We start from the raw sequence: 10,343 nt of genomic DNA, 5'->3' as shown, positions 1-10,343 counted from the left end.
TTCTGCTGTGCATGGGGTCGCTATGAGTCGGTCCCGACTCGATAGCACCTGACAACAACAACAACATTGTTCTGAGACATTCTAGAAATTTAGGGTGAGCATATCACCTTTTACTGAAATGACCGAGAGGCACACAGAATAAAGGATATTGTTTGTAAGACTGGTGCTCTACTTAAAAGCCATGTGCATAAACCAAATGGTCAGCAATTTTTCAAAAGCAAAGATAAGGGGTGGAGGAACTAAGAGTATTGGAGATAGGACAAACAACTCAAGATTAAAATGTCGCCAAATGTCATTAATGTAACTGAACATTTTATGCAGATATTGTTAAATGGGAGCCTAACTTGTGTCATTTTTAACCCAAAACTCAATGAAATATATTTTAATAAAGCAAGAAGCTAAAAACCCTATGGAGCACATTTCTACTCTGACACATGGAAGGTTTCATTGAGTTAGAATCTTTTCAACAGTAATTGGTTTAGACTTTTCTTTGCTCAATTTGCCTGATGGTTACTAGAAAACAACAATCTTTTGGCAGGAATGAGAACCCATTTTTAACTTTTAGACAATTTCCTCTGAGTACATGAAAACTGCTTGGACCACAGTGTGGAGAAGAATGTTGGAAAAAATCAGATGAACAATTATCTTGCTCAATGAGCAATGAATTCCTTCCAGCTCATGTTGGTAGGATACTGGCATGTGTACCACACAATTGTCATCCCTTTGTCAAACCCTTGGCTTCCAGGAGATAACAGGTGATGTTTAGAGTCCAACAGGGATAGCCCTACAAGCTCACCAGAAAGCCGGCTAGCTTTTATGTGCTTGCAAATAACGTGGGAATCTTGCTAACTCGCAGTTAGAGTAAGTCTGGACAACAGCATATTTCATAAGCTTCAGTGAAGGACAACTCGGTTAGACTAAACTGCAGATCACAGGCTGAGTGCTGCGTGCCATCACATCGGTTCATATTTCCATGTAGATCAGAAGAAACCCTGAACAGGAAGTCCACACACACATAGAGTCAAATATAGAGTGCACTAACCAGGGGCAGGGGCATTTGGAGAACTGCTTTCTGTATACAGCATCTCTGTCTGTGCTGATGAAATGTTCTGGAACTAGATACTGGTGATGCTTCAAAACGATTGTGAATGTACGTAAAGCCACAGTAGTAGTTGTTGTTAGGTGCCATCGAATCTGTCCCGACTCATAGCGACCCTATGCACAACAGAGCGAAACTGTGCCTAGTTTTATTGTGGGCCGACCTCACAACTGTTGCCAGGCCTGAGCCCATTGATACTGCCACATTGCTGAACCATCTCACTGGGAGACATCTTAAAAACATTCCAACTGAATTCTTAAATGCTCTACTCTAACCAATTAATATTAAAAATTGCAAACATTAAATGGGCAGTCAAAAATTTATAATAAAAAATAATAAAAGATGTACTGAGGTAAAGAGAAATAATTTATTCTTAAATGATGCTCCATAAATATTCCTAATAAAATTCTTAAGAGCTCTAGGTAGGGAACTAATGAGGGATTACTCAGGGTTCTGGATATGGAACAGATAAGGGGGTAGGTGGGGCTGTTGATAGAAGTGGATAAAGGGGTGTAGGGCTGTTGATGGGGAGAAGACTAGGGTCTATTAATCTGGAACCACTTTAAATATGAAGCCTTTAAATCTGCAACCAGCCAGGGCTCTTCTGGAACCAGGGTAGCCTGATGATGGCGATCCTCCCAAGGATCTTATTCATGAGCTTCCACAGGCTGGTAATCAGGAACATCCCCCAGATTTCCATCATGTGCCTGATGGGCTGGAGATCCAGGCGGCTGGTCAGGAGATGGCACAGGATGTAAGGCATTAAGTGTCCTGGAGAATTTAGGACAAGTGATTGCCCTTCTGATTTCTGCACCAGACCTGGAGATGGATGACCTTGGGCTTGATTGCACTCCAGTGTTGCTGTTGATTCTTGAGATGGAAGAGAAGAAAAGTCGAAAACCTTGATTGCCTGTCTTCTTGCCTTTCCAACACCTGAACATAGTTCCTCACTACGAAACACATTGCCAAGATTTCCACCCCGCAATCCTCTACACAGAGCTCTCAGCCAGGAGTGAAGCATGAGATTACTGTGATCTCTGGTCCAGTCCCAGCCATGGGGACCTCCTAAGTTACTTCTCCCCCATGCCACTCTCACAAGCCAACATGCAGACACACCACCCACAGGAGAGTCCCTCACCAATGAGCTCTGAGGCAATGTCCTCCGGCTCTTTCAATTTTGTCATGAGAATGTGCATTCGATGGCCCAAATCTGACGTGAGCATGTTCCCTCCTCTCAGGGAGTCTCAAGGCATCTTAACTTTGGTGAATTCTGGGTTTTGAGGGTAACCATCCATGTTGATGTTAACCCAGTTGGAAAAAATACAGAAGATGGCTCTAGGGATTTGTGGAGAGAAGCAAGGTCAATGATTGACCTATCCTGCCATATTGTCTTCTCAGGGTATGCCTGAAAGTGGCCTTGCCATCCAATCAGCCTTTCCTTGACTCTCTTGTCACTGGAAGGCCCGGTCCTAGCATTGCACAAATATTCAAACAAAGGGAGTTCTGCATCAAAGTTCTTACTAACATTTCCTTCCTTACAAAGGCAGAATTAAGATCCTGTGTATGGTTCCTGTTTCTCCCCACCCCCCCACACCCCCCACTGAAGATTGAACTCTCTGTGTGCAGGAAGAAGTGCTTCTGTGTGTCCACCTTATAGCCTGGCACAGTGGATGCTCCAGGAACAGCTGTCACTGAGGAGCACAGACTCCATCCTCTCCCCTAGCATACCTAGACCCTGATCTTTGTACCCAGAATGCATCCCGAGTCTCACTCAGAGCTCACTGCAGGGCTGCTCCTCACACTGACATTGTTTTTCTGAGGAACAGGGGTGCCACATGCAGTTCCATGCCCACCATAGGTAAGAGATCAGTAACAGGTGTTTCCATCCTTTAAGCCTTGAATATAGGAAGGAGATGCAGAGGTGAGTGCGATGTGTGGATGCATAGATTCTACCAGGGGCTGCTATGAACCCCAAGCCTCACTTCTACTCCCTAGGATGCCTAGGGTCCTCCAAACATCTTTGTGACTGCTTTTCTTCTGTACGGAGCTCCCATGAGCCCTTTCTCCAGGCCAATGTAGATGTGAGGACCTGGGATGCACTCAGCCACAGAGCAGACATAATTAACCCCAGCCCACAACATAACCAGGAAACCTAACATCTCACTCACACTTTGAGTTGATGCACAGGTCCAGCCAGGGTCCTTAGCAGATTGAGGAGAGTTATGTCCACATCTGGAGGAGACATGAGAGTGTCAGATCTCATGAGCTGTGGCCTCCACCTCCTTAGAGAAAGCTGGTATTCCTGTGTGAGTCCCGACTAGAAAGGAGGCCCAGGAAGGCAGGGCTGCCTGTCAGCTTGTTAATGAATGATGCCCAGTGCCTACAATAGTGTCTGCAACAGTGGGAGTTTATAGATGATTGTTAAATCTGTGAGCCTAATCAGTATGTGCCTCAATATGTGCACAAACTGGAGGCCCCATCAGCTCTCAGTATTATCTCTTTTCAGTCACCTTAGAAAGGCTCTGAACCCTCTTTACTCATGGGAAATAGGTTTGTTAAAGGACAAGCTGTCAGTAGGGGTGGTCCACACCTTCTTCACAGAGATGGAAAGACAAACTGCAACCCCAATCTCTCTAGTCCCCTAGTTCTGTCCAGTCAGTATGACTGGCTGTCTGCCTTGCCTCTCCATTTCTCAGAGGAACATATTGAGACTGAGAGATGTGAAAGGACACCTCACTGGTAAGGACAGAGTTGTACTGTGCTATGGGGGACAAGACACTCACCACAGGACTAAGAGACACAGCACTTCCTGGGTGGTGACAAAGCTCCAGTTATGTAGTCACAAATGTGTCCATGGAGAAGTGGCTTTCTCCCATCTTATAGAGGCTGCCGGTGCAGATAGTTCTGAGTAAGCAGGTCTCATTAATTTCTTGGTCTGATACCCAGACACACTGGAAAACACAGAGGAGTGATATACTGTCATAGACCACCCCATGACACACCAGGAAATTCAGAAGAAAGCTCTGGGAAGGACCAGAAAGAATTCAAGTTGGTGGGATGGAACCCTGCTCTGGATCCTGAACCTGTTGGGGGAATGAGCTGTAAGTCTATCCCCTTTCACAGGAGAACAGAGTTCATGGGAAGAGATGCCCTATGTCTGTGCTGAGACTCAGGCATCATGCTGTCTCAATAGGGAAGGTCTCAGTAGACTAGGGGAGAAAGACGCTATTCATCTGGAAACCCCTCAGTTGATCAATCAACAGCAGCTAAGGGGCTGTCAATCTGAAGTAAAATACAGCTGTAGATTTGCGGTCAGGGAAAGCTAAAGACAGGGATGTGACGAGGGCTGTGGACTAGGAGCCCCCACTGGTTGTGAGTCAGTAGCATCACCTGGGTGAAGACAATGAACCTCCCCGACGGGAAACTAGGACAGCAGATCAGGACAGGCCCCAGGCTGTAAGGCATTAAATGCCCTGGAGGATGTAGGACAAGTGATTGCCCTTCTGATATCTCCACCAGATCTGGATGTGAATGACCCTGGGCTTGATCACGCTCCGTGTTGGTGTTGACTCTTGAATTGGAAGAGGAGAACTTTGGAGCACCATGACTGTCTTTTCTTAGTTTTCCAACACCTGTACATAGTTCCTCACCACGAAACACAATTATCAAGATTTCCTCCCTGTAATCCTCTACACAGAGGTCACAACCAGGAGTCAAGTATGAGATTACTGTGATCTCTAGCACAGTCCCAGCCTTGGGGTCCTCCTAAGTTACCTCTCCCCCACGCCACTCTCACAAGCTCACATGCAGACACACCCACACATCCTCCCCAAGGAGCTCTGTGTCAGTGGCCTGTGGCTTCTCCATCTTTGTCATGAGAATGTGCATTTGATGGTCTAATCCTGACATGAGCATATTCTTTCCTCTCAGGCAATTTGCAGGCATCTTAATCTTGGCAAAGCTTGGCTTTTCACAGAAACCTTTGCTGTAGATGTGGACCCAGATGACAGAGATGCAGAAGATGGGTCTAGGGAATTGTGGAGAGAAGCAAGGTTAATGATTGACCTCTCATTCCATATTGTCCACCCAGGGCATGCCTGAACATGGCCTTGCCCTTCCAATCAGCCTTCCTAGGATTGTCTTGTCACTGGCAGGTCTGGTCCCATCTTTGGGTAAGCATCTGAACAAAGGGAATTCTGCATCAATGGTCTTACCAATTTTTCCTTCCTTAGAAAGCCAGAAATAAGACCCTGAGTGTCACCTGGTTTCTCCCTATGGGAGATTCATCTCTGTGGGCAGGGAAGAGAGTTTCTGTATGTCTACCTTACAGTCTAGCACACTAGATGCTCCAGGAACACCTGGCACTGAGGAAAATGGACTCCATCCTCCCCGCTAGCCTGCCTAGACCCTGAGCTTGGTAGCCAGAATAATTCCTGAGCCTCCCTCGGAGCTCACTCTAGGCCCTCTCCTCCCACTGACACTGTTCTCCTGAGGAACAGGGGTGACACATGCAGCTCAGTGCCCACAAGTAAGGGATGAGTGACAGGTGTTTTTCTCCAACTCTTCCTTTAAGCCATGAATATGGGAGGGATCATGCAGAGGTGAAAATGATCTGTGGATGCATAGATTCTACCAGGGACTGGATGAACCCCAAGATTTGCTTCTGTTCCTCAAAACATCTTTCTGTGACTGCTTTATTGCTGTATGGGGCGTCCAGAGGCCAATCTTCCAGGGCAATGTTGATCTTGGGAACTGAGATGCACGCACCCACAGAACAGACATAATTCCCCACAGCCCAAAGCCTAATATGAACACAGGAATTCCACCTTCTCACTCACACTTTGAGATGCTGCACAGGTCCGAGGTCCAGGGCAGACTGAGGATACTTCTGTCCACACCTGGATAAGACATGAGGGTGTACAGTCTCAGGAGTTGTGGCCTCTACCTGCTAAGAAGGCTGCTGTTCCTGTATGAGTCCCAATTAGAATGGAGCCCAGGAGAGCAGGACTGTCTGCCTGCTTGTTCACTGAGTGCTGCCCAGGGCTTACAGCAGTGTCTGCAAGAGTGGGGGCTTAAGAATGATTGTTACATGTATGAACCCAAACAGAACCTTCCCCAATACCCAAGTGTCCTGAAGGCCCTGTGTCAGCTCTCAGGATTTTCTGTTCTGGCTACAGATGAAAGAGACAACTATAGAAGGACTCTGAACAACTTTACTGATGGAAAATAGGTTTGTTGAAGGACAGGCATTCAGTAAATGTTGTCCATACAACTTCTTCACGGAGGAAAGGGAAACACAAACTGTGAACACCCAATATCTCTAATCTTCTGGAAATCCGGGGACACACTTTTCAGGACTTGTCTCAGGGTTCTGAAAGTCATTCTCGTGGCTTGGCTCCCTTACCTCCCCATTTCCCAGGGGAACAAACTGAGGCTCAGATATGTGAAAGGACACCTCACTGGTAGGGATAGAGTGTCACTGTGCTGTGGGGGACAGGACACTCCCCACAGGACTAAGGTGCACAGCACTTCCTGGTGGTAGCAAAGCTCTGGTATGTTGCCACAAATGTGTCCATGGAGCAGTGGTCACCCTCAATATAGGCACCTGGAAGGCTCTCTCCCATCTTATAGAGGCTACCAGTGTGGATGGTTCTAAGTAAGCAGTCTCATGGATTTCTTGGTCTGATACCCAGACACACTGGAAATCACAGAGGAGGGACATACTGTCACAGGCCACCCCATGACACACCAGGACATTCAGAGAAAAGTTCTGGGAAGGATCAGCATGATTTCAAATTGGTGGGGTGGAAACCTGCTCTGGATCCTGAACCTGTCAGGGGGAATGAGCTGCAAATGAGGCCCATCTCTCAGAAGAACAGAGTCAGTGGAAAGAGATGCCTTATGTCAGTGTTGAGACTCAGGCATCATGCTGTCTAAATAGGTGAAGGTCTCAGTAGACTAGGGGAGAAAGAGTCCCCTCAGTTGATCAATATAGAGCACCTAAGGGGCTGTAAATCTGAACTCAAAAACAGTTGTGGATTTTCAGTCATGGAAGGCTAAAGACAGGGATGTGACCAACGCTGTCTAATGGGAGTCCCCACTGGCTATATAACTCAGGAGAATCACCTGGATGAAGATCATGAACCTCCAATGCTGGAGATCCAGGCAGTTGGTCAGGAGAGAGCCAGGGCTGTAAGGCATTAAATGCCCTAGAGGACGTAGGACAAGTGCTTGTCCTTCTGATTTCTAGACCAGATCTGGATATTGATGATCCTGGGTTCGATCATGCTCCAGTGTTCGTGTTGGCTCTTGAATTCAAAGAGGAGAAATTTGGGGCACCATGACTGCCTTTTCTTGCTTTTCCTACACCTGAACATAGATCCTCACCATAAAACACAATATCAAGATTTCCACCTCATAATCCTCTACACAGAGCTCTCAACTAGGAGTCAAGCATGAGATTACTGAGATCTCTGGCACAGTCCCAGCCTTGGGGACCTCCTAAGTTACCTCTCCCCCACGCCATTCTCAGAAACTCACATGCAGACCCACACACACATCCTCACCAAGGAGCTCTGGGTCAGTGTCCTGTGGCTCCTCCATCTTTGTCATGAGAATGTGCATTTGATGGTCTAATCCTGACATGAGCATATTCCCTCCTCTTGGGCAATCTGCAGGCATTTTAACATTGGCAAAGCTTGGCTTTTCACGGAAACCTTTGCTGTAGATGTGGACCCTGTTGACAAAAATGCAGAAGATGGGTCTAGGGATTTGTGGAGAGAAGCAAGGTCAATGATGGACCTCTCCTGCCATATTGTCCACCCAGGGCATGACTGAACATGGCCTTGCCCTTCCAATCAGCCTTCCTATGATTGTTTTGTCACAGGCAGGTCTGGTCCCATCATTGGGGAAGTATTTAATCAAAAGGAGTTCTGCATCAATGGTCTTACCAATTTTCCCTTACTTAGAAAGCCAGAATTAACTCTGTGTTCCCCTTGCTTCTGCTCCCTAGAAGACTGAACTCACTTTGGGCAGGGAGGAGTGTTTCTGTGTGTCTGCTTTACAACCTAGCACACTGGATGCTCCAGGAACACCTGACCCTGAGGAACATAGACTTCATTCTCTCCCCTAGCCTGCCTAGTCCCCCCTGAGCTTTGTAGCCAGAATGCTTTTGGAGTCTCATTCAGAGCTTATTGCAGGGCCTCTCCTCCCACTGACACTGTGCTCATGCAGCTCAGTCCCCAGAACAGGTAAGGGATCAGTGACAGGTGTTTCTCTCCAACTCTTCCTTTAAGCCATGCATATGGGAGGGAACATGCAGAGGTGAAAGTGGTCTGTGGATGCACAAATTCTACCAGGGGCTGGCTGAACCCGAATATTTGCTTCTGATCCTCAAAACAGCTTTCTGTGACTGTTGTCTTCCTATAGGGTGAGCCAAGAGGCCAACCTTCAGGGTGATGTAGATATGAGGACCTGGAATGCATGCAGCCACAGAACAGACCTAATTTCCCACAGCCCACAGCCTAATATAAACACAGGAATCCCAACTTCTCACTCACACTTTGAGATGCTGCACAGGTCCGAGGTCACAGACAGATTCAGGGTAGTTATATCCACACCTGGAGGAGACATGAGGGCATACAATCTCATGAGTTGTGGGCTCTACCTCTTAAGAAGACTGCTGTTCCTGTTTGAGTCCTGTTTAGAATGGAGGTCCAGGAAAGCAGGACTGCCTGCCTGTTTGTTCACTGAATGTTACCCAGGGCCTACAGCAGTGTTTGCAATAGTGGAGGCTTAAGAATGATTGTTACATGGATTGACCTAAAGAGCACCTTCCCCAGTATCTGAGTGTCCCAGATGGAGCCCTTTGTCAGCTTTCAGGATTGTCTGTTCCGGTTACAGAAGGAGGAGACAGCTCTAGAAGGACTCTGAACCCTCTTTACTCATGGGAAATAGGTTTGTTGAAGGACAGGCATTCAGTAAAATGGGTCTACACAGTTTCTTCATGGAGGAGAGGGGAACATAAACTGAGAACACCCAACAACTCTATTCTTCTGGAGAGTAGGAGACTCACTTTTCAGGACTAGTCTCATAAGGTTCTGACAGTCATTCTGGCGGCTTGGCTCCCCTACCTCCCATTTCTCAGAGGAACAAACTGAGACAGAGTCTCACTGTGCAGATGGGGACAGGACACTCACCACAGGAGTAAGGGGCACAGCACTTCCTGGGTGGTGGCAAAGCTCTGGTATGTTGCCACAACTATGTCCATGGAGAAGTGGTCACCCTCCAGGTAGGTGCCCCGATGGCTGTTTACAAACTCCTCCTGTCTACAAGTGTGGATGGCTCTAAGTAAGCAGGTCTCATTGATTTCTTGGTAAAATACACAGGCATACTACAATACATAGAGGAGGGATAGATCGTCATAGGTCACACCATGACACACTAGAAAAATCAGAAATAAAGCTCTAGGAAGGAGCAGCGTGATATCAAGGAGGTGTGGTAGAAACCTGCTTCAGATCATGATCCTGTCATGGGGACTGAGCTTTTAGTGGGTCCCCTGTTCACAGGAGAACAGTGTCAGTGGGAAGAGAGGCCCTTTGTGAGTGCTGAGACTCAGGCAACTTGGTAGCTACAAAGCTGAAGGTCTGGGTAGACAAGTGACAGTGGGAAAGAGGCGGTCTCCTAATCTGCAGATACAGAGCCACCCCAGCCTGCTGATCAGGGGTACCCCATGCTCTATACAGTGAACAATCAGGGGTACTCCAGTTGCTCTGGAGCTGCCCTGGTGCTGATCAGGAGACCCCTCAAATCATTATTGTGGAGCAGCTACGGGGTTGTAAATGAGGTTTCAGAAGGACTGTTGATTTGCAGTCAGGGAAGACTTATTACAGGGATATTCCCAGGGCTGTGGACCAGGAGCCTCCACTGGCTGTAACTCAGAGAATCACCTCAGTGTACACCATGACCCTCCTGTGCTGGAGATCCAGGTGGATGTTCAGGAGAGACCTCAGTCTGTAGGTCATTGACTGCTCTTTGGGACACCGGACAGTTGACTGGGGTTCCGGTACTTGGACCAGACCAGGAAAAGGGTGTTCCTGGACTATCTCCAGCTCTAGTGTTGGTGTTGGCTCTGGAGCTGAAAAACAGGAACAGTGGAGACCATGAGCTTTTATTCACACCTGCTAACATAACATTCCATCTCCATGAAGAATCCTCCAAACATTTCCACAGCAGTGTGGCACTG

Source organism: Chrysochloris asiatica, unplaced genomic scaffold (genome assembly GCF_000296735.1).
Source record: "Chrysochloris asiatica unplaced genomic scaffold, ChrAsi1.0 scaffold00594, whole genome shotgun sequence".
NCBI lineage: Eukaryota > Metazoa > Chordata > Mammalia > Afrosoricida > Chrysochloridae > Chrysochloris > Chrysochloris asiatica.
Note: the sequence above shows the minus strand (reverse complement) of the source record.